At 38.7% G+C, this 25,889-nt stretch overlaps 1 long non-coding RNA gene across 1 annotated transcript in view; it reads left to right on the forward strand.

Annotated features, from left to right (window-relative positions):
- Positions 1–10,146, forward strand: part of LOC140623510 (uncharacterized) — a 133,068-nt gene extending 122,922 nt beyond the window's left edge. Inside the window, exon 5 of the long non-coding RNA XR_012023124.1 lies at positions 9,928–10,146. This is a non-coding gene — a long non-coding RNA (uncharacterized lncRNA). The remainder of the gene's footprint in view (positions 1–9,927) is intronic.
- Positions 10,147–25,889: the final 15,743 nt, after the last annotated feature.

Below are 25,889 nucleotides of genomic sequence, written 5' to 3' on the forward strand. Positions count from 1 at the left end.
GGAGATGCCCCCCTCCGCCCCCGGGGCCAGGCTCAGTGGGAGCTGTTTACCCCATGAGGCCCCTGTTCCCTGGCAGCCCCGCTCCGTCCCAGGCACTAGGTGACACCAGGAAGAACAACACCACTGGCAGCAGCCAGCTTTCCAGCTCTGGAGTCCGCTCCCCCAGGAACCACCTGCAATCTTCAGTCCGCACTGGCCTGGATGCCCCCGGGGCTGCGGGAGGTGCTGACCTGCACAGTTTGGGGGTGCCGGGTGGCCGGCGTGTCCTCGCTGTCCTGTGCCCCCCCCACCTCCGCCTGTCTCCCAGGACCCACAGCAGGATCCTTGGCTGTGTCCCCCAACACACTGGGATCCGCGGCCTGAGATGCTGGAATCCTGTTCTGGGGGCCTCTGCTCCCAAAGGCAGCAGGGCGCAGACCCCTGTGCGGAGCCCCCCGACTCACCGGCTTCTCCCCGAGGCCCCGCCGGGTGCGCACCCCAGCCCTTTACCGAGATCGGCATGGTGTGAGGTGCACTCTCCTCCGGGGCACACTTCCTCTGTTAGTGACCCCGGGAGACTGGAGGTGTCCCTGCCCCTCCTGCGGTTCTGCCCGATTTCCCTGCTGAGCGCCTTTCTGTCTTTCTGTCAGGAAGAATCTGGTGTGGATTTTAAAAGTTCCTGCTTCTCCAGGGCTGGGCTTTCCTGTTCAAGAGGCTTTCATAGCCTGGCTTTAGCCCAGCCCCTCACAGGGCCCCTCCCCCACTTGATCCTTTTTTCTTTTTTTCAGCCTTCCTACTTTGTTAGAAGCAGAAAACCTTTCCCTCTGTAGCATTCCAGCTGTTCTCTCTTTAAATCTCAGGTCGAATTCATAGGTTTTCAGGATGGTTTGAAAGTAATCTAGGTAAGTTGGTGGGGCCAGGTGAGTTGAGGACCCTACTCCTCTGCCATCTTCTCAGCTCCAAAAAACATATTTGAAGAAATAATATCTGAAAACTTCCCTAACCTGGGAAAGGACACAGACATCCAGGTCTAGGAGGCACAGAGAACTCCAAACAAGATGAACCCAAAGAGGTCCAAAGAAGGATTATAATAAATTATCAAAAATTAAAGATAGAGAATCATAAAAGTAGTAAGGAAAAACATTACTAAAAAAATGTGTTAACTAACTGTTTATGTTACAATAAGTATTCCAGTCAACAGTAGATTTTGTTTGTAGCTAAGGGTTTAGTAGTTAAGGATTAAGTTACACACAGAGTTTAGAATACAGGGTCTTGGTGCCCCTAACCACTGCATTGTTCAAAGTCAACTGCATATAGAATATTTTATTCAAAAATAGCAGAATATAGATTTTTTTCAAGTGTACATGGAACATCATCCAAGATAGATCACATGTTAAGCCACAAGTCTCAATAAATTTAAGGAGATTCAAATTATTCTCAAGCATTTTTCTGACACATGGTATGAAATTAGAATTACAAAAAAAAAAAAAAAAAACCACTGAAAAAATCCCAACCAACATACTACTAAAAAACTGATGAGTCAACCAAGAAATAAAAAAAATAAAAAAAAAAACTTAAAAAATGCATAGAGACAGATGTACATGGAAACACAATGTTCCAAAATCTATGGGACTCATCAAAAGCAGTTCTAAGAGGCAAGATTATAGTGATACTACCTCAAGAAACAAGAAAAATCTTATATAAATAATCTAAACTTACATGCAAAGAAATAGAGAAAAAAGAAAGCTCAAAGTTAGTAGAAGGAAGAAAATAATAATAAAGATTGAGGTGGAAAAATATGAAATGGAGACAAAAAAAACCCCACAAAAAACAAACAAACAAACAAACAAAAACAACCCACCCCCACCAACAATAGAAAAGATCAATGAAACTAAGAGTTGGTCCATTTAATGAAGAATTAATAACTATTCTTCTGAAGCTGTTTCAAAGAATAAAAATGGAAGGAAAACTTCCAAACTTCTGTGAAACCAGCATTACCTCCATCCCAAAAACCAGACAAAGACCCCACCAAGATGGAGAATTAGAGACCAATATCACTGATGAACATGGGTGCTAAAATTATCACCAGGATACTGATGCACTGAGACAGAAGAAAGAGAAATTAAAGAATTGATCCCATTTACAATTGCACCAAACCCATAAGATATTTAGGAATAAACCTAACCAAAGAGTTAAAGGATCTGTACTCTAAAAGCTACAGAACCTTTATGAAAGAAACTGAAGAAGGCACAAATAAATAGAAAAATATTCTATGCACATGGATAGGAAGAAAAAATATTTTGAAAATGTCTATGCTACCTTGAGCAATCTAGACATTCAATGCAATCCCTATCAAAATACCAACAACATTTTTTCACAGAGATGGGACAAATAATCCTAAAATTTTTATGGGACCAGAAAAGACCCCAAATAGCCAAAGGATTGTTGAAAAAGAAAACCAAAGCTGGTGGCATCACAATGTTAGACCTCAAGCTCAATTACAAAGCTGGAGTCATCAAGACAGTGTGGTACTGGCACAAAAAACAAGACACATAGATTAATGGAACAGAAGAGAGAGTCCAAGAAATAGCCCCTTAATTCTATGGTCAACTAGTCTTTGACAAAGCAGGAAAGAATATCCAATGGAAAAAATTTTCTTCAACAAATAGTCTCGGGAAAATTGGTATGTAGAATGAATGAAACGAACATACATAGAAGAATGAAATGACCATTTTCTTACACCATACAGAAAAATAGACTCAAAATGAATGAAAGACCTAAATGTGAGATAGGAATCCATCTAAATTCACAGGAGAACACAAGCAGAAACCTCTGTGATCTCAACCACAGCAACTTCTTGCTAGACGTATCTCCAAAGGCAAGGTAAACAAAAGCAAAAATGAACTATTGGGGCTTCATCAAGATAAACAGCTTCTGCACAGCAAAGGAAACAGTTGACAAAACCAAAAGACAACTGACAGAATGGAGAAGATACTCGTAAATATCTTATCAGATAAAGGGTTAGCATCCAAAATCTATAGAGAACTTATCAAACTCAACACGCAAGAAGCAAAAAATCTAGTCAAGAAATGGGCGGAAGACATGAACAGACATTTCTCCAAAGATGATATACAATTGGCTAACAGACACATTAAAAAAAGCTCTATATCCTTTGGCATCAGGAAAATACAAATCAAAATCATGAGACACCACCTCACACCAGTCAGAATGGCTAAAATTAACAACTCATGAAACAAAAGATGTTGGTGAGAATGGAGAGAAAGGGAAACCTCACCATTGATGGGAATGCAAGCTGGTACAGCCACTCTGGAAAACAGTACAGAAGCTCCTCAAAACAAACAAACAAACAAACAAACAAAAAAAAAAGAAGCTCCTCAAAAAGTTGAAAATAGAGCTACCCTATGACCCAGCAATTGCACCACTAGGTATTTACCCCAAAAGATACAAATGTAGTTATCTGAAGGGGCACCTGCTCCCCACTATTTATAACAGCAATGTCCATAATAGCTAAACTATGGAAAGAGCTGAGATGTCCATCAACAGATGAATGGATAAAGATGATGTGGTATATCACATGTGGTATATATACACAATGGAATACTACTCAGCCATCAAAAAATTAAATCTTGCCATTTTCAATGACATGGATGGAACTAGAGGGTATCATTATAAGCAAAATAACTCAATTAAATGATTTCACTCATATGTGGAATTTAAGAAACAAAATAGAGGAGCATAGGGGAAGGTAGGGGAAAACAAAACAAGATGAAACCAGAGAGGGAGACATACCATAAGAGACTCTTAATTGTAATAAGCAAACTGAGGTTTGGTGTGGGGGAGTGCTAAAGGGGATACAGTAACTGGGTGACGGACATTAAGGAGGGCATGGGTTGTAATGAGCACTGGGTGTTATAGAAGAATGTTGAATCACTGAACTCTACCTCTGAAACTAATAATACATTTTATGTTAATTAATTGAATTTAAACTAAAAAAAAAAAAACCTAGGAGTTCGTTCTTTGAAAAGACAAGCAAAATTGGTAAACTTCTAGCCAGACTCATCAAGGAAAAAAGAGGACCCAAATACATAAAAACAGAAATGAAAGAGGAGCCATTGAAACTGACACCACAGAAATACATAGGAGTATGAAAGACTACTACAAACAATTATATATCAACAATTATTTATTTATTTATTTATTTATTTATTTATTTATTTATGATTTTATTTATTTATTAATGAGAGACAAACACACACAGAGGCAGAGACACAGGCAGAAGGAGAAGCAGGCTCCATGTAGGGAGCCTGACATGAGACTCGATCCTGGGTCTCCAGGATCAGGCCCTGGGCTGAAGGCAGGCGCTAAACTGCTGAGCCACCTGGGCTGCCCTATCAACAATTTAGACAACCTAGAAGAAATGAATAAATTCCTAGAAATGTATAATCTTCCAAAATCGAATCAGAAAGAAATAGAAAATGTGAATAGAATGATTACTGATAACAAAACTGAATCAGTAATCAAAAAATATGACAAATGAAAGTCCAGGACCAGATGACTTTGGAGGTGAATTCTACCAAACATTTAAAAAGAGCTAATACGTATTCTTCTCAAACTATTCCAAAAAACAGAAAAGGAAGAAAAACTCTCAATTTTTTTTATGAAGCCAGTATCACTCTGACACCAAAACCTGACAAGGACACTACAAAACCAGAAAACTATAGACCAACATTTCTGATTAGCATAGATGCAAAATTCTTCAATAAAATATTAGCAAATGGAATTCAATAATACATTTCAAAAATCACAATTAAGTATAATTTATTGCAGGGATGCAAGTATGATTGATATTCACAAATCAGTCATGATAAACCACATCAGTAAGAGAAAGGATAAAAGCCCATAATGATCATCTCAGCAAATGCAGAAAAGAATTTGAAAAAAACCCAACATCCATTCACAATATAAACTCTCAGCAAAGTGGGCTTACGAGGAAACATATCTCAACATAATAAAGGTCACCCACAGCCAGCATCATACTCAATGGTGAAAAACTGGAATCTTTTTCCACTAAGATTAGGAACAAGACAAGAATATCCACTCTCACCACTTTTATTCAGCATAGTGCTGGAAGTTCTAGCTAGTACCATTATATGATAAAAGAAATAGAAGGCATCCAAACTGGCAAAAGAGTAAGTAAAACTATATTTACAGATGACATTTTACTATATATTAAAAATAAATATATATGCCACCAAAAAACTATTAGAACTGATTGCAGAATACTAAATTAACATACAGAAATCAGTTGCATTTCTATACACTAACAGTGAATTAGCAGAAAGAGAAATTTTTAGGAAAACAATTCTATTTACAATTGTACCATAAAGAACAAAATACCTAGGAATTAACCAAAGAGGTAAAACACCTGTACTCTAAAAACTATGACCTGGATGAGAGAAATTGAAGATGACACAAACAAATGGAAAGATATTTCATGTTTATGGATTAAAAGAATTAGTATTGTTGAATATCCATGCTACCCAAAGCAATCTACAGATTTAATTCAATCTCTATCAAAATACCAATGGTATTTTCATAGAACTAGGAAAAATAATTTGGATGGAACCACAGAAGACCCTGAATCACCAAAGCAATCTTGAGAAGGAAGAATAGACCCAGAGGTATCACAATCTCAGATTTCAAACTAGGCTGCAAACTGTAGTAATCAAAACAGCACAGTACTGGCACAAAAATAGACACATAGATCAGTGGAACAAAATAGAGAGCCCAGAAATAAACCCATGCTTGTACGGTCAATTAATCTATGACAAATGAAGCAAGAACATACACTGGGGAAAAGATAGTCTTTTAAATAAATGGTTCTGGAAAACTGGACAGCTACATGCAAAACAATGAAACCCGACCACTTTCTCACACTATAAACAAAAATAAATTCAAAATGGATTAAAGATCTAAATGTGAGACCTAAAGCCATAAAACTCCTAAAAGAAAACTTAGGTGGTAATCTCTTTGACATCAGCCTTAGTAGCACTTTGTTAGATATGTCTCCCGAGGGAAGGGAAACAAAAGCAAAAAATAAACTAGTGGGATTACACCAAAATAAAAAGCATTTGCACAGTAAAGGAAACCTCAACAAAATGAAAAGCCAATCTACTGAATGGGAGAAGATATTTGCTAATGATATATCCAATAAGGAATATCCAAAATATATACAGAAGGGATACCAGGGTGGCTCAGTGGTTCAGCATCTGCCTTCAGCTCAGGGCATGCTCCCGGGGTTATAGGATGGAGTCCCACATTGGGTCCCTGCTTCTCCCTCTGCCTATGTCTCTGCCTCTTACTTTGTATCGCTCATGAATAAATAAATAAAATTATATATATATATATCTTATACAATTCAACACCCCCCAATAATCTAATTAAAAATGGGCAGAATACCTGAATAGACATTTTTCCATAGAAGACATATAGATAACAGACACATGAAATGATGCTTAACATCACGAATTGTCAAGGAAATGCAAGTCAAAACTACAGTGCGGTATCTCCTCAAACCTGTAAGAATCACTAGTATCAAAAAGACAAGAAATGACAAGTGCTGGAAGGCTGGAGAACCCTGTGCACTATTAGTGGGAATGTAAACTGGTGCAGCAGCTATGGGAAACAGTATGGGAATTCCTAAAAATTTTTAAAAAACTACTATAAAATTCAGTGTAATACTACTTTAGGGTATTTATCTAAAGAAAACAAAAACATAAATTTAGAAAGATAAACACATCCCCCATGTCCATTGCAGCCTTATTTACAACAGCCAAGATACGGAAGCAACGTAAGCATCCAACAACAGATGAGTTGGTAAAGGTATGGTATATGGTATACAAATAAAATATTACTCAACCATTAAAAAATAATGACGTTTTGCCATTTGTGAAACATGCATGGGTTTTAGAGGATATTATGCTAATTAAGTCAGATAGAGAAAAACAAATCCTGTATATGTAGAATCTACTTAACAAAACAAGCAGAAACAGACTCATAAACAAAAAGAACTAACTGTGGTAGGTAGAGGGGAAAGGGTGAGGATGGGCAAAATGGGTAAAGGGGATTAAGAGGTACAAAGTCCCAGTTATAAAATAAACAGTCATGGGGATTGGGAACATGGTCGATAATATAGTAATAACTTTGTATGGTGATGGATGGTAACTAGACTCACTGTAGCAATCATTTTATAATGTATATAAATGTTGCATTACTATGTTATACACCTGAAACTAATATAATATTGTATGTATATCACCTATACTTCAATAAAAAATAAATATATTTGTCATTTGACCCATCAAGTCTACTAAGTTTATACAATGAATACATCATACACACACAATGAAAACATACATTCACACAAAGGCACTTGTACATGAATATTCATAGCAGCTTTGTTCATAATAGCCTACAACTAGAAATAACATAAATTAACAAATGAAGGGTTAAACAGATCATGGTATATCTAGAAGTCTCTATTCTATACTCTATATACTCTAGTCTATACTCTAGAAGTCTATTTGATAATAAAAGTCAGCAAACTATTGATAAACACATTGTAGATCTCAAAAACATGCTGAGTGAAAGAAGCCAGAGACTCAAAAATATGTACCGTATGATTCCCTAAATCACATCTTAGAAGAGGAAAACTGATCTATAGTGACAGAAGAGATCAATAGTTACTTGTATCTGGTATAAGGGAGTAGGGTATTGATGACAAAGAGGCATTAAGGAACTTTTTTTGGAGTAATGGAAATGTTCCATACCTTGGTTGAGTGATAGTTATACAGATGTATAAGTGTGTCAAAACCCATCAAACTATACGATTATTTTTATATGCATTTAAAATCGATGCATTTATTCTATGTATATGAAGCTTCAACAAAGTTGGTTTTAAAGATAAAGGCAAAAATAAGCTTATAAAAATATTCAAATGCAAAGCTGAAGAAATATTTTATATTGTAAAGACATAAAATATGAGAAGAATTCAAAGCTGAATCCAGATTAGGCCCACCAACCAAGGAAATGGGAAATGGAAGAAAGAAAACAGGACTTTCCTGAGTATAAGGAAGACATAAGTCTTCAGTTTAAAATGTTGGTTTATCCCTGACTCCACTTATTACCTGTTCCCCTTATCCTTCCATTCTAATAGAGTCTCAGTGCTTACTGCAGATCTCTGGGCATCAGTGTTAATTCAGACCCTGTCCTATAGGCCTCTTTCTATGGTGTACACTTATTTATGTAAACTACCCTGGAGAAACACTGGGAGGAATCAACCCTGTATGCATCTGCCATACTATTGCAGAGTGCTTGGTACCTGGCCTTTTATCTCTGGGTTCCGGGCCTCAAAAATGGTTCATATTTGGAAACTGGACAATGAATCATGACTATATGTTAGAGCAACTGCTGTCAATCTTACAATCTTCCATCCTTGACTTCTTTTGATTACATAGATTGAGCAGCAGCCCTGTTGGTTACCCTTCTATTATTTTTTTCCTGAGAGACACTATTTTCTATAGTCAGCTCCTACTATCAATGAGCCCAGTTCTGTAATAGCATATCCTACTGTCAGCCCTGACCCACTAAGAAGTGGCAACAGTCAACTTCTTACTGATGCTAGAGGCTCTCTTACAAAGGAGATCCTTACTGCTTCAGTAAACGGTGTACACTCTGGAACACAGATGTCTGGTGGGTTTTCCAGCCTTCATATTGCACTCACTTAATTTTTTAATTTAAATTAAATTAATTAATATATAGTGTATTAGTTTCAGAGGTAGAGTTCAGTGATTTATCGGTCTTATATACACACCAGGTGCACCCACTTTAGAATGTGTACTTCTCTGAGCCTTTTATTTTCCTCTTCTACCATCTGCTATTGAAATTCTGGTATTTCTATTCCCACTTAGTATGAGCTATTACTTTATTCATGGATTTAAGAGCCACAGTAGGAGGTGCTTACACCATCTCTTGATGTCCTTGCCAAATTTTTAAACCATGTATCCTAGAAGAGTTTCTCAAATTGATAAGCTCTCTTTTCAAACAATATTTTCTGATCCTTTGATCCAGAACCCTCAGAAACCATCTATAATATTCCAGTTAGTGTTTATAAAAGACAGCTTGGTCCTGTATCTCCTTTGGGGTATAATCCCTTTTCTTCCTTATCATGCCCAGTATACCTCTGGTTATGTGTGCTGCAACTTAAAGATACAGTGACAAAATAGGTGGTGAGACCAGATCCTGAGGCAGGCACATGTTGTCTTGCATGGGAAAGGCTTCTGCATTGCCTTCAAGCAGAAAAAGAGTGCTAATCCTTAATAGGAAGGAGCAAACTATTTCTGTAGGATTCCTGGAAATCTGGAGATTCGAAATTTTGCAAAGGAAGAGGAGCAATCAACAATCAACCCAGGTGTCCCCATCCCACATGTTATATATAACCTTGGCATAGCAGATCTGTTTAGTTTGAAAGGTTAACCTCCTTTGATGTTCAACTACTCTTACATTCGCTCCTGGTCCTTAATATTTTCAGCTGTTCATGATGAGAGCTTATTTACATGCTATTAAGGAGAACCTCCTCTTTTCACCTCTGGCTTATCTTTTTTCCAAAGCCTCAACTGAGTTAGAAAAGGCACTCAATTCCCCTATCTTTATACTTAGTATTTCCCTATTTTGCCAGTGGCAGAAACCAGTACCAGCTAGTATATTGTCTTTTACTAGTATAGCATCCAACTTCATCACCTGTGATCATTTTAACACCTGAACTACCACCTTATGCCAATAGCTGTCTTCCACCTAACACCAGCAACACCACCTATCACAGGTTGGATTCTCTAGAAAACAGACTCTAAGGTGGAAATTATCATGCAGGAGGTTCAATAAATGCCGAAGGGAAGAGAAGTCTATAAGACTGGGCAGAAGGAGAAACGGGGATGTGACGCAGTTTGGGTGAAGCTTCAATTGACTCCATGGAGATTTCTGAGGATGAAGCAACCCTTCAGAGCTGTTCACAACTTAATAGAAGGCTGAACCTTTCCACTTCTATGCTTGCAGTCACTGGATATGGACCACCGAAAGGAGGGAGATAACTTTGGGTAAGGTGGCTCTCTTCAGCTAGAAGCACTCCCAGTAGTGGGGCGATAGCTTCTTTATTCCTGAGGGGGAATTTGGGAAGCGCATCAAAATAACCAATCACCTTTCTCTTTTATGGAAGGGCTAAAATTTACTCGGTGTATGTGTGTATCATTGACAGCATGAACAGAAACTATATAGTTATATATACACTTCTAGATGTATGCTACTAGATACAGCTCTAGATATAGATACTTCTATATGCACACACACTTCTGGATATCTTAGAGCTCCAGTCATTGTGATTCCCTTCACCTCTTGGAATTTTCTGGTCAGAAGCATTGCTGTGACCATATTGAGGTTTGTTTCATTCTCTCTCTCTCTCTTTGCAGGCCTTTTTCTTTTCTGTTTTGAATATGTTAATGCTTTCTATCTATCAAATACTTACTATGTACTGGACATATACTAAGAAATATACAATAAATTTCCTTTTATGAATTTTTTTGAAGATATATTCACTTATTTTAGAGAGAGGGAGAACACACATGTGGGGGTGGGAGAGGGGGAATCTTAAGCACACTTCTCACTGAGCAAGGAGCCCAACACAGGGCTCGGTCCCTGAGATCATGACCAGAGCTGAAAATCCAAAGTCTGGTGCTTAACTGACTAAGCCACCCAGGTGCCCCTCCTTTCATGAATTTTCTAATCATCACTTCATTCCTTTTTAGAAATCTCGAAATCATCATTTTACGCATAAGAAACTAGAGATTTAAGGTGAATGGTGTTTAAGTCCCACAGCTAGTTCTGGTTGATATCTGTGTGAACCCAGGTCTGACTCCACATTTCATAATTTTAATGACTATAATACTATTGGCCTCCTGCTTTTTTTTTTTTTTAAATCTCTATCTCCCTCAACTGAGACTTGATAAGTGCATTGTGTGTCACTGTTCTTAACCAAGCCCTGTTACTAACAGCACATGCTCCTAAACAGTACCCTTTTTGAGGCACATTTTATAAAAATCATTTCTCTAAAGTTATGACCATTTTCCTATACATTTCTACAGTATTCAGGGCAAGATTTACCTGTCTTCTAAAAACTCAGCTGAAATCCCCCCTTCCAACAGTATTTTCTCCAGGTATTCCAGACCAAAATAATCTCCCTATGCTTAGTAAAGCTCTCCCACTAAGGAGAATTATTTATTCACATTTTTACTGCTTAGTCTCTTCATTTATGGATCTGTTCTCCTCAACAAACTGTAAACACCACATACATGCTTTTACATTTCTACCCTTCATAATGTATTGCACATAGGGGACATCTCAAAGCACATCACATTAATTTTGTAATAGTGCCATTTGTCATGAATTGCTTAGAAATATGTTTTGGAAAAAAAATAGAAATATGTTTTGGGATCTCATCTTTTTCCTTATTCTCTAATAATGATGCAGCTTTTGTCTTTTCTTAGGTTTCCCATAATGCCAAAATCCTTATCTATTCTATATATTTTTCACTCTGCACTTTGTCTCTTGTGTAACTCTGCTCTGGGAACCCCAGGCAGTTAAGTTTATTAGCAGTGATTAACACAGCTGGTCATTTTCCATATAAGGCTAACATAAAAGGCTCTTATGGATGTGTTCAAACTTTTTTTTAAACTATGATTAAACTCAGCAGATCCAGGGAAAATGTCTTATGACTTATTATATATTGTGATTAAGGATGACTTTTAGAATAGTTTAAAATCTTGCTGTGTAAAGTATGGTCCATGGACCAACAGCATCAATATCACCTTGAAGCCTGTTAGAAACACAGAACCTCATTCCCCACCCAGGTATGTGGAGTCAGAATCTGTCTTCTAACAAAATTTCCAAATGATTGGTATAAATATTTAGGTTTCAGAAATATTGTTTTAAAAAAATTTAATGGTACTGTATATATAAATGGCTATGTCTGTTTTCTAATAATCTCAGCAATACTGAAGGTAGGGAAATGTTAGTATTTCTATGTTAATTTACCACAATACATGCTATTAATAATACAATTCTAATAATTCTAACAATATCAATTCTAATAGTCTCAACAACACTGAAGGTAGGGAAATGTTGGTATTTCTTTGTTAACTTACCCCAAATCATTCTTCTTTTAATCAGTTGCACTAATCTCAGAACCCAAAGCTGTTTGCTTTGAATGCATTCTTTCCAATATCCTAATGCAGGTATAGCAGACAATATCAGCATCTTCCCATCCCTGAGACCATACCATTGCAGAATAAACTGGCTGGATTTAGCCCTGCCCCCACCCCAGCAGTTCTAAAATCAGTGATTGATGGGAGTTGGCATCTAAGGTCCCCACCTCCTTGAGTCCCTAGGTGAGATAATTCTATGGTATGTGTTTTAATATCTCAGAGTTTCTTTGGAGAATTAATCTCCAATTGACCACTATGATAGAAGGCTTAATAATTCATCACTTTGGGCCACCTTTCCTACTTCCCTGCACTTCTCAACAAACTATTGATCACTAAATCCTTATTTCAGGTTCCAATTCTAGAGGGAATCAGTATTAAGATAGCAGAAAAGTCAGCTTGGTCTTAGGAAAGAGTCCTCACACAAGAAAAGAAGTACTAAGAAGTGAATAACTTCCTTTTACGTAGTGAATATAGCACCATTAGCAATAGTGAAATTTTTTATAAGACTGATGACAGCTGAAAGATGAGACTCTGTGATCTTTATTAAAATAAAAATGTCATTGGGGAATCCAAGCAAAAAGAGTCAACTTCTTCCCCAGTGGAAAGAGAGAGAGATGTGATTTTCTTCTAAAGGAATCTGTTACATGGATCTTTAGACAGAATCTCTTGTCTTTTGTTTACAACTATTATCTGTGGGAAGATTAAACCAATGTCTTTGGAACATACATACTTTCTGTCCCTAAAGCTTTCATACATAAAAGTAAGAGAAATTGTAACTGAACCAATGTGAGTCACTTGGTGAGTCACAGAAACTGCACCATCACACAAAGAAAACTTCATAGCAAATAAGGTCACAGGGATGGCTTCCAAAGCCATGACTCCTGAGAAAGGGTGAATGGGTGACCTGTTTAGGATGAGGATGAATATTTTATATAGGGAAGCCTTGTCATCCTGTGAAAATGCAGACATAAAATTGCACATGTGCCTCAAGAAAACATGTCTATACATACATTGTATGTCATATAAATGAGGCTGAGGCTTCTCCTTGGGTGGAGATTTTAGTATTACAATGAAATAAAGGCAATTGCCAGTCATGGGGGGTGGGATCATTCCACAGTCCATCTGTGGCAGGCCTTTGAGAGGAGGAGGAAGAGGGGGGTATCTCAAAGGGTCTGGGTGGTCTTGTCAGGGCAGTTGCCATCCTCTGAGATGTGGTTTCAGGATTCATTTGCCTGAGTTAAGAGGTAAGCCAGAAAGAAGAGCTTAAGGAAAAATGTAAGAAAAAAATTAGTGAGTACAAACAGGTAGGTAGTAAAAGTTAGATCTTGAGGTCTAGTGGGTGACAAAATCTCACTGTGTAAATTGAATATCTCATTGTGATTGTGGCATAAATAAACAGCGAAGGGAGCGAGCCATTTGAGCTAGTTGTTCTGTATCAGGCAAGCAAACAGACTGTGTTCCTAATGGCATCTTGTATTTACCATACGTTAACTGTGTCTGGCACTGGTCTAAGGGACTGACAGCCACTATCTTGTTTAACCCTTACAGCAACCCTGTGAAGCAAATGCTATCACTGTCCGTATATCACCAGTGAGGAAGTTGGGGACAAAATGGGAGTAAGTGACTGCCTAGTTCTTGCACCTAGCAAGTCCTGGAGCCTGGCTTTGAACCTTGGCAGTCAGACTCTAGAACCCAAATTCTTTTTTTTTTTTAAATAAATTTATTTTTTATTGGTGTTCAATTTACCAACATACAGAATAACACCCAGTGCTCATCCTGTCAAGTGCCCCCTCCAGTGCCCATCACCCATTCACCCCACCCCACCCCGCCCTCCTCCCCTTCCAGAACTCAAATTCTTAATTACAAAGGAGAGCCTCCTCCCCCGCTTTGTGCTCTCAGAAGTAGATGAAACAGATATTGGGCTGAAGGGCTCCCAGTGGAGAAGTGAAAGGGGAAAGGCCGAGTCCCCAGTGGTGCAATCCTTAGTGCAGCAAAGTTCCCCATTCCCCCAGGGGTGGGGGATGGGGTAGGGGCAGCAGAAAATAAACAGCCACAGACCGTGAAGAGCCCAAGCGGGATTTTCCTGGGTCCATTTTGCTTCACAAGCACATTTTCCATGGATTTTCACCAGGCCGAGTCAGGTTGTCAATGGTCTTCAAACTGTTGCACTGAGTTTGCTGGTCAGCTGACAGATTCAAAGATCTGGGGAGAGGACTCAGTGGAGGGGCTCAGGTTCCCACTGATTAAAACTTGGGTACCTGTACTTTCACTTGTTTTAGTCTGCATACAGGAATGATGAGTAAGAATCTGTTTGCAAAAAGAAAATTAGTTTCTACAGCTAAAATTAAAAATTTAAAAACCATTGCTCTGTCACTTCAAAACAACTGCAAGAAAATGAATTAGCTGTAAGTGGATCACATGTCCCTCCCCTTCCCAAATACAACTCCTGTTCAGCTGGGTCAACAGAGAAAAGATGATATTGGCATTTAGTGTTGGTGGAACCCTTGACAGAACATATTTGAATCTTCTCCATGCCAAAGGCTCACTGTGAGTTTGCTCTAGCTTAAGAAAGTTTCTTTTAGGGGTGCTGGGTGGCTCAGTTGGCTAAGAATCTGCCTTCGGCTCAGGTCATGATCTTGGGGTCCTGGGATGGAGCCCTGGGTTGGGCTCCTTGTTCAGTGGGGAGTCTGCTTCTCCCCCTGCCCCTCCCCCTGACTTGTGCCATCTCTGTTTCTTTCTCAAATGAATAAAATATTTTTAAAACTTATATATATATATATATATATATATATATATATATATCCATATAGGACCATCTCAGATACATTTACAAATGACATTCCTTTCATTCAACACCTGGAATTAACTGTTCCTTCCTCTGCTTTCCTTTCCTGAAGCATCCAACAATTATTTGACTATCTATTATGCATAAAACACAATAGAGCCTACTCTAAAAAGGATTTACAATCTTATTGATAACAGGACCTAAGCAATTGTAATTGTCACTTACACCTCCTGTTACAGAGAAAGGAGAGAATCCCATGGCTGTAAGAAATGAAAAAAAAAAAAAAAAAAAAAAAACAGAAAAGAAGGGCAGCTGGATTTGGCTTTAAATACTTTCAGTCCAGGAGCATCTGGGTGGCTCAGTCAGTTAAGCATCCAATTCATGATTTCAGCTCAGGTCATGATCTCAGGGTTGTGAGATGGAGCTCTGCACCAGGCCCTGTGCTGGGCATGGAGCCTTAAGATTCTCTCCCACTCCCTCTGCCCTTCCCCCATCTCTCTCCCTCTCTCTCTCTCTCTTTCCCCCACACACCGTGTCTTCTAAAAAGAGGAAAGAAAAAGAGAAAGAAAGAAAGAAAGAAAGAAAGAAAGAAAGAAAGAAAGAAAGAAAGAAAGAAAGAAAGAAAGAAAGAAAGAAAGAAAGAAAGAAAGAAAGAAAGAAAAAGAAAGAAAGAAAGAAAGAAAGAAAGAAAGAAAGAAAGAAGAAAGAAAGAAGAAAAAGAAAGAAAGAAAGAAAGAAAGAAAGAAAGAAAGAAAGAAAGAAAGAAAGAAAGAAAGAAAGAAAAAAGAAATGCAGTCTACTGAGTGGATATGTAATTAGTTTCCTAAGAGGAGATGAAATAACTGCTTCATAGAAACAGGAACAAATCCCATGTACTTTGAAAAGCCTTCTTTGAGGGCAAGAACTTGGTTTTTAAATATTTTCCTGGAAGACTCTCATATCCCACACACTCTTCAACATCTGGGCCTATGTGTCAAATTCCATAGACCTTTGTTTATGATTCAGATGGACTTTTTTTTTTTTTTAAGATTTTACTCATTTATTCATCACACACACACACACACACACACACACACACAGAGGCAGAGACACAGGTAGAGGGAGAAGCAGGCTCCACGCAGGGACCCCGATGCGGGACCTGATCCCGGGACTCCAGGATCACACCCTGGGCCGAAGGCAGGCGCTAAACCGCTGAGCCACCCAGGGATCCCCCAGACGGACTTCTGTATGATTCAGCTCATGTTTGACAATGACAGTACACCTTCTTTATTGATATGATTCTAATAAGAATGCATCAGCAAGCAGTGTTCATGGAAGAGTCCACTTGTATAGCCCTCTGGGATAATCCAATTATTTACTATGAAATGAATATATTTAAAATTTTCTAAAATACCCAGAGCTAGAGATGTATGTCCCTACCTCCTGTTTATCAGTCCATTCAGGGGGTTAAAAAAGTATACTTGTTGGACAACAAACTGGTGGTTGCTTGAAGGGAGCTGGGGGGATGGGCAAAATAGCTGAAGGGGATTCAGAGGTACAAAGTTCCAATTATTAAATAAATAAGTCACAGAGATGAAAAGTATATGAATATGACTATGAATATAATCAACAGTAGGGATGCCTGGGTGCCTCAGTTGTTGAGCGTCTGCCTTCGGCTCAGGGCATGATCCTGGAGTCTTGGAATCGAGTCCCACATCAGGCTGCCTGCATGGAGCCTGCTTCTCCCTCTGCCTATATCTCTGCCTCTCTCTCTCTGTGTCTCATGAATAAATAAATAAAATCTTTTTAAAAAAGAATACAGTCAATAATAGTGTAGTAACATGGTGACAGATGGTTATTACATGTATCATTGTAAGCACTGAGTAATGTAACAATTGTTGAATCACTATGTTGTACACCTGAAACTAATATAACATTGTATAGTAAATATGCTTCCATAAAAAAGATATACCTGTTATGAAAGCAAATCATTGCACAAAATTTTGATTTGCTATTTGGCACTGTTTCTTCAAATAATAGGGAGTAGAGAAGGGACCAAATGCAATTTAAGCCATGTCAGCTTTAAAACTATTGCTATTCCCTGGACTATACCTCCCCCCCCCCTTTTTTTAAAAAGATTTTATTTATTTATTCATGAGAGAGACAGACACAGGCAGAGGGAGAAGCAGGCTCCAAACCCACACCTACCAGAATATGCACATCGACACTCTTATTTTGCCCATCGAATCCTAACTGATATAGTTTCACTCATGTGTTTCACGAGTCTCTGCCTAGGTGTAATTTTGGAGAGCTAGAGTGGGGCCGCTTCCGTGATGAGGCAGGTATTGCTGGTGTTACCCCATCACAGAGGCGGGTCCTCTGCCCATCCAAGGTCAACCCTGGGTCCAAGCACAGCCTCAACACTGATGAAGCGACCATCATCAGACCTAATTATATTCTCACTAGAAAGTCATGGTGTGCTATACTGTTGGAAGCCCCCAGGAGTCTCGCAATCTTTATTAGCTATGTGTCCAACTCATGCCCCATATTTTAAACAGGCTTCTTTGCTCTTGTGGTTTTACTGAAAATTCCAGAGTCATGTTCCCTGGTAGGCTGTTGAGGAATAATTTTTTTTCCCCAATGAGTGCCAAGCCCTTGAAATTAGACCTGCTAGTTCCCTGAGAAATGATAGGCTCAGCTGCCTGAAAACTCTCCACTTCTTTGCAGAGGAGAATTTCTTCTTTGAATGATTGTCTTTATTATAAACAGATAACCCTAGAAGTCTTGGGGCTAGGCACCCAGGGCCTTAGATTATTCTCTCTCTCTCTCTCTCTCTCTTTTCTATGATTATTCTGAGCAATGCTAGTAATAGAACCAAGGATCACATCCTGAAGAACAGCTGTGCAACCCAGGGTGATCCTTACATCTTTCAGCAGCAAGCAGACCACAGGCACAATCTGGTCAGACCTCAGCTGTGCAAACTACTGATACAGCCACGCTTATGCATGCCAGCGACCTCTTGGCCCTGGGGCAGATGATCAAAATCAGTTTTCATACAGATTGGTCCTTGAGGTGTCCATACGTGCAGCTGCAGAATATCTTCAGGACTTTTTTCTGGCTTTGCCTTTCCTTCATTTCCAAAGGATATTTTTCAAACCTCAACATTCTCTTCCCTACTCACTTTAGTATTAGGACAACCTGGCTTTGCCTTTCACTGAGATTAAAAGCCTTATAAATTCTTCATATTTCTACTTCTTTACTTAAAAAAATATACCACCTCCAAATGAAAGAAGCCGGTCCCAAAAGGCCACGTAATATACAATTCCACTCAAATGAAATGTCCAGAATAGGCCAGTCTATAGCGACAGATTGCCTAGGGGTGAGGAAGTGGGCAGATAGAGGAGTGATAACTAAAGAGTCTAAGATTTCTTTTTTAATGATGAGAATGTGTTAAAACTGCCTGCAGTAATGGTTGCATGCCTGTGAATTTACTAAAAACAACTAAAAAGTTACTAAAATTTGCTCATGTTTTCATTACTCTACTGAAACTCTTCTATTAAAGGTCATTAGTGAATCACGCATTTTAAATGGGTGAACTGTATTTGTGAATCTTATCTCAGTAAAGGTGTTAAATGCCATGCCAGTAACTATGGTCTGAAAAACAGACACTAAAATATAAGTTTTTAAGTGGTTGCCACTTGATTAAATATTAGTGTTTTTCTTTGATTTCCGTTTAAATCAGTCATCAAAATTTTAAAATGAAGGGATCTCACATAAAATTCCAGTTTCTTGAGATCAAAATCTCCAGTATCAGTGGTTCCATATTCCTGCATGGGGACAAGTGCCTGACTCTTAGGTGCTTAGGACCCCTGAGATGAGACCTGAATTCTCCCAAGCACCTCATCCTGCTGACTTGTTTATTACATTATTATTTATTGAGTACATACTACATGTCACGTATCTTTTCTCTTCCCTCTTCTCTGAGACAAAAACCTCACACAAATCTCTATAATCTCTTTCTACCACCTTCTTCTCCTTAAGCCTATAGGCTTTTCCTGGTATCTACTAGCTAAAAAATTTCATGCAGCTAAATAATCTACTGTTGATCCTGCTACTTTCTCAGTCAGCTGTTTTCTCTTTCCCCTTTATTTTTACCTACAACTTGTAAAGTGTAATTTATATTCATTGCTGTTTCTTTACCCCCTACTTCTTTGCTGGCAATTTTTGTTTTCATTACCCTACTGAAACTCTTCTATTAAAGGTCATTAGAAAAAAGAGCAGTAAGTCATTAAATCTAATGTGCTTCTCTTAGTTCTCACGTTTTTTAGTGCTGGTAAAGCACTACCTGGAAAATATAAAAAAATTTAAAAGGGAAAAAATAATCATCTACTCCCCTAACATAGCAATTTTAAAATTCCAAGAAAACAATTTTCTTCAGAGATCTTCTGTCTGTATATATTGGGCTGTCCTACTCATTCAACAAATAATTAAGCTAAGGCATCATTTTCAGAGCAAGTTATGCTTAGATACTGAGATTGTCTTTGCCAATCGATACTTAATTAACAGGTTCACTGCAGGAATTATAATTTACAACAATAATATTTCATTAGCCAATAGCATACAGGATAATGTTTCTTAATAAGCTAATAAAGAAATAACATACTCCAAACCAATGATAGATTAATTACACTATTTTTCCAAATGAGGGGGAGATGAAAGAGACAAAGTCCAAATTTAGGTGACGTGTACCTTCCTACAAGTTGATTTTTGGGAGAATAGGCTTGGCCAACCAAGAGATGATGTCCTGCAGCCAGCACAAAGCCAAAGCCCCTTATTGCTAGAGCACGTTGCTAAGGGTATGAAGGCTCTGGTGTTGGCAGGCAAGATGATCTCTTATCATGACGCTGCATGGTTTTCACCACTGACAGCAAAGAGCCTCCTTGCAACAGCAGGAGCTCCTGCCTGGAGGTCTCTGGAGTTATTTTAGATCAGCAAAGGGTAACCTTGCCTGGACTAGGCACTCTTGGTAAGTCTCCACAAATTCTTGGCATTTAAAGTTAAGTGACTCTCACATCATACCCACTCTTCCATATGTTCTTACTAATAAGTTCCCAGAGGCACCTGACAACAGTTGAGTTACTGAGTGCTCATCAACAACCAACGACAATACCCTGACACAGCTTTTTCAACGTAAACACATTCACCTTTAGATCAAAACAACTCCACTTTTTTTTTTAAATTTTTTTTTTAATTTTTATTTATTTATGATAGTCACCGAGAGAGAAAGAGAGAGAGGCAGAGACACAGGCAGAGGGAGAAGCAGGCTCCATGCACCGGGAGCCCGATGTGGGATTCGATCCCGGGTCTCCAGGATCGCGCCCTGGGCCAAAGGCAGGCGCCAAACCGCTGCGCCACCCAGGGATCCCAAAACAACTCCACTTAAGTCACAAACAAGTGGACTTGAAATCATAACAAACCAATATACAACATAGGGCCTGGGAAAAACAAGACCTTGTCCTCATAGAGTTTATAGTCTGGTGGAATATCACATGAATGCATAATTTTCAACTGTACAGAATTCCAAAAGAAAGAGCATGGTTCTTAGAAGCCACACAACGCAAAGGAAGGTGACCTATTTAAGATGGGTGGTGGGATCAAGGAAGACATTCATGGGCAAGTTATGTTTGTCTGGTTAGCTTCACCTTGTCCTTTGTTTCTCCCATCATAGCAAATGAGGGACGTGGGGAGAGAGAGAGGGAGAGAGTAGGCATTCCAGCAGAAAGACAACAACCAGTATGCAGAAAAGACACAGAGAATACAAGGTGAGGCTAGAGAGATTAGATGGGATCTTCTAAGTCATGGTAAGAGTTCTGTTATTTATCCTAAAAGCAATAATAAGGCATTGAAAGTTATAAGCAAGGGAAATGACATTATCACATCAATTTTTTAAAAGTATTTCTGCTACATTTTGCAGAGAATTAGTATAAGAGCCAGAGAAGACAGAGGTTACAGTTAGTAGGCTCTTAGTGTAGGGTAGGTAAGAATTAATGGTTACCAGATTCCACAGAGATTTAAATAAACAGAAGGCATGTGGACTTTTGGGAAACCATCTAACCATCAGAAAATCTCAAGGCTTTGTCCCCATTCTCTCCAAATTCAAGAAGAAAGTACTCATAACTATATCATGGCTGAGGATACTGTTGCTCATGGTGTTGTCAGGGTTAGAGTTTTTTAATGTAAAGAACAAAGGCTTAAAACACTTTCAGTTAAATAGAGTAATCTGACTTTGACAAGCTCCCCCCCTTACCCCTTCCTAGGTCAGAAGACCATGAAAGACTATAGGTAGATTGAGGAGCCTGTTAGAAAAGCTACCTGAAACCTTGAGCTAAAAGAATAAAGGTTCTTTGTGGTTCACTCTTGGTCCATCTGGAGCACCTGGCTACGTTTATGCCCAAACCTCAGCCTTTTGGAAATTGAAAAGAGTTCAATGCCAATGCAACATCTCTCAGAGATACCTTTCCATTCTTTATCTGCTGACACATTTTTCTTTCTTGTTCCCTTGTTCCTGACACCCTTATGATTTGACAAACATTATTCAAGTGTCACCACTGCTGAAGACATTGTTTCAGATAGTGAAGAAAAGATAGGAGGGCAAAGGATGGGGAAATACTTTTCCCGCATGCACCCCTCAACCTTTTCAGAATAAACTACGCCTTCCCTTTCACTTCCCTTGCATTTCAATTAGAACCTTTTGGTACCTCACTCCTTCTGTGGTATTGAGCTGTCCTTTCTCTGGATCCCAGGTGCACTTGCAGTAAGGATATAAAAGGTTATAAGGCTTTGTTGTTACTTCACCCAATTAAAAACAGTGAAAATTATGATGTTGCACTGACTGGGCCCTCTGACTGGCAGAGAAAGCACTAGATGCTCATCTCTATCAAGGCCCTTTCTAGGCCATATGGGAAAGTACCTGGTAGAAGTAATGAAGACATTGAGGATAACTATTTATCTGAAATGTACTCTTCCAAGACTAGGTGGGTTTATTTGTTTTTTTGTTTTTATTGTTTATCTGCTTTGTCTTGTTAGTTTTGTTTAATAAGCCCACCTGAAGAATTACATGATACACCCTCTCCCTTCATTCCTATTTTCCTCTTTAAAATTAAATAAGTGGCAGTCATGGTAAGATTCAGGGAAAATAAGCCAAGGATCCCACTGAAACTGGTCTAGTTGAGGTCCTAAAATGGAGGGGCAAGGGGTCTTCAGGTTGGAGGTCCACCCCATGTCACTGATTTAGGATACTACATTCAAAGTTAAGGCCAACACACAGACAAATGGCATCATTCCGAGGCCTATGATAGTCTTTAAATATTATTCCTCAAAAACTGGTGTGTCCAAATAGATGGATACCCAGGATTTGTATCCAATCCACTGGTTAACATTTATCTATCTAGCTCTTCTTACCACCCAATTCTGTTCAAATCACCTTGGTCTACTTGCCATTCCACAAACATGCCCTATCTTCATTAGACAGTTGAAACCAGTGTGGGTTCAGAACGAGGAGGAAGGCCATTCGACACCTTTTATCATTTTATGCTGACATTGTTCCAATATGTAGAGAATAAGGAAAATATTCTTTCCTTAGTTGCTACCTGAAATCAAAATAATATCAGAATTTAACAGAAAAAAAGCCATTCCAGATCTTTCCAAAGCCTTCTAAAAATCTCAATTATCTTTGGAAGATATATATTTAACAGTGTGGAGAAATTCACTGAAGAGAAGCCAAAGCTGAGTTGAACTTTCTGGGGCACAAGATTGCCAAAGAATCAGCTGAGAGAGAAGGAGCATTATCATTGGCCCAGAATATCCAGCTCATTGACTATCTGAGAAAGTTATAGCAAGAAAATAATTGCCTGAAAAGAGATGGAAAATCCAGTCAAGGACTTCTACCCCTTAGGCAAGTGGTAGGAGACAAGTTGGCTACTCTGATCTGCTTGCTTTTACTCTAGGTTTTCCTTAATGGCAAAAGTAAGAAGATATAGCAAACATTGTAATTGAAGCATTTTAAATGAATGGATGAATTTTAAATTCAATTATCTTCAACCCTAAAGTTGCTTTAATGACAGCTATAACTTATAACTTTCCAGAACCTATTTTATGCTCTAAAGATTCTTCCTTCTTCAAACACTTCAAAATGAAAAGGCACACAGCTGGCTTAACACATTATGCTGCAATATGTCCAAGACTTCTTGCAAGCTTTTTAAAAAGAATTATCTTAATCACACATATTGGGCCACGATCCTACAGCATCATTGTATCTCAGAACCCCTGTCAAGCCACTGAAAGCAAAGGCTTTACCAAAGTTGGTGGTTTCTTTATTAATAAAAGTCTCAATATTAGTGTTTTGGTTATTTAAAATCTCTCTTGCTTATATGCAGCATCCAAAAGAAAAAACAGGGGTGGCTGGGGGGTCAGTCGGTTAAGCCTTTGGCTCAGGTCATGATCCCAGAGGCCTGGGATCCAGCTCCATGCTCAGTGGAGAGTCTGCTTCTCCTTCTCCTCCTCTCTCTGCCCCTCCCCCTGCTTGTGCTCTCTCTCTCTCTCTCTCAAATAAATAAATAAAATATTTTAAAAAATAAATAAAACAAAACAAAACAAATGAAAAAACAAAACAGATTTTTTTTTTTTAAGAGAGAGAGAATGCACGGAGGTGCTGGGGAGGGGGGTGGGTTGGACAGAGGGAGAGGGAGAGAGAGAGAGAGAGAATCTTAAGCAGGTTCCATGCTCAGTGCTGAGCTGACACAGGACTCAATCTTAGGATTCTGAGATCATGACCTCAGTCGAAATCAAGAGTTGGACACTTAACCAACTGAGCCACCCAGGTACCCCCAAAACACTCTTAAATACAGAGAACAGACTAGTGGTTGGGCAGAAGGGTGGGGGTGGGGTGGGAAAATGGGTGAAGAAGATTAAAAGGTAAAAACTTCCAGCTATAAAATAAGTAAATCATGGAGGTGAAAAGTGAAAAGTTCAGCACAGGGAATCTAGTCAGTAATATTATAATAACATTGTATAGTGACAGATGGCAACTACAATTATCATGGTGAGCACTGAGTAGTATATAGAATTGTCAAATTACAGGATGAGCACTGGGTGTTATTCGATAAGTTGGCAAATTGAACACCAATAAAAAATAAATTTATTATTAAAAAAAAGAATTGTCAAATTACTATGTTGTACAAATAAAACTAAGTTAACAGTGTACATCAACTATACTTCAACAACAACAACAAAAATTAAATAAATAAAATAATAAGATAAAATTTCTCTCCAAGTGTGGATGCTGAAGGGCAGGGGGACTCAGATGATACAGGTCAGGAACTTTTAACTTAAAGACAAACTGAGTTTCAAAAAATGTTTACTTAAATTGTGATAAATCTCAAGGTCTGCAGAGCAGTTTGGTGCTGATGCCATTGGCCACTGTTTACTGTCCAGGAAGCTACAGTACTGATTCCTAAACTTCCTCAGCCACATCCTATTAGCTTTACATAATACACACAAAAAAGGTAATTACACAGTCTGGTGAGCAGAGCCTTTGACACTCCATCTCCTTTCCACTCAAATACATGGGGTCAGGGAAAGAGAAGCTGCTTCATCCAGTGAATACCAAATCTGTGGCATTTTAAACCTAGTCCATGGGATCCCTGGGTGGCGCAACGGTTTAGCGCCTGCCTTTGGCCCAGGGCGTGATCCTGGAGACCCGGGATCGAATCCCACGTCGGGCTCCCGGTGCATGGAGCCTGCTTCTCCCTCTGCCTGTGTCTCTGCCTCTCTCTCTCTCTCTCCCCCCCCGCCCCCGTGTGTGTGACTATCATAAATAAATTAAAAAAAAAAAAAAAACCTAGTCCATAACTAATGATTCCTAGTTATTAGGTAACCATACTGGCTTGAAGAATATTTTTAGAACTAGACTTTTGTGGTAAAATAACTAGTCATGTATACTTTTGAGTGCTGAGAAACATTTGAGAAGCTCTAATAAATCCCTAGTTGACTGAGAACCTTTCCACCTCCATAAGGCACGCAGCAAGTATTATCATGAGAGATTCAGAGGTGAATCTACACCTGGTGGTTTTCCTGACATCTCAGATTCTCATATTCAGCACTTCCCAGAGTTTGAGACCCAGCATACTTAACAAGGTCCTGTCAAAACAAGGTTATAAAAATAGAGTGTATAAGTGTTTACATATAAACAATTAACACGTGTAAAATATATCAATTTAGCATAATTGTGCTATTGCAAAATAATTAATTCAGGCTGTTTAGTATTATAATGAGACAATTGTAGAGTTGAATGAAAAAAAGTCTTCTTTCACTCCTGCCTTGGGTCTCTGTGACAGCATGTAAAACCTAATTTAAGTTAAGGGTAAAATCTAAATTTGATGCATTTTCTGACATGAGGCCTGGGGCCTACACCGATGGCCATCCTGGGCTAGACTTTGCTCTTCTTCCTTCAAAGGGACACAACGAACTCATATTTTTGAATTTTTTAAAGGAATAAGATTATTAAGGTTGGGAAGAGAGGGCTATTCTTTAAACCAAGATGTTGGCAGGATTCTTTTCTTTTTTCACCTCTGATAAGGTTTGCAATATGTCTGGCCATGGAACAATATGGAATATCATGGTCTGTATTTTATACGTGGCTTACTACGTATCTCATGCCAAAGCAGCTGAATACGAGCTTCAAAGAATTTAACAGGTAATATACATAAGTGAGCTAAAATTCTGCTGTGTCCAAGCAAGACCAAGTGCCCTGAGCA

This window comes from Canis lupus, chromosome 33 (assembly GCF_048164855.1).
Source record: "Canis lupus baileyi chromosome 33, mCanLup2.hap1, whole genome shotgun sequence".
Classification (NCBI taxonomy): Eukaryota; Metazoa; Chordata; class Mammalia; order Carnivora; family Canidae; genus Canis; species Canis lupus.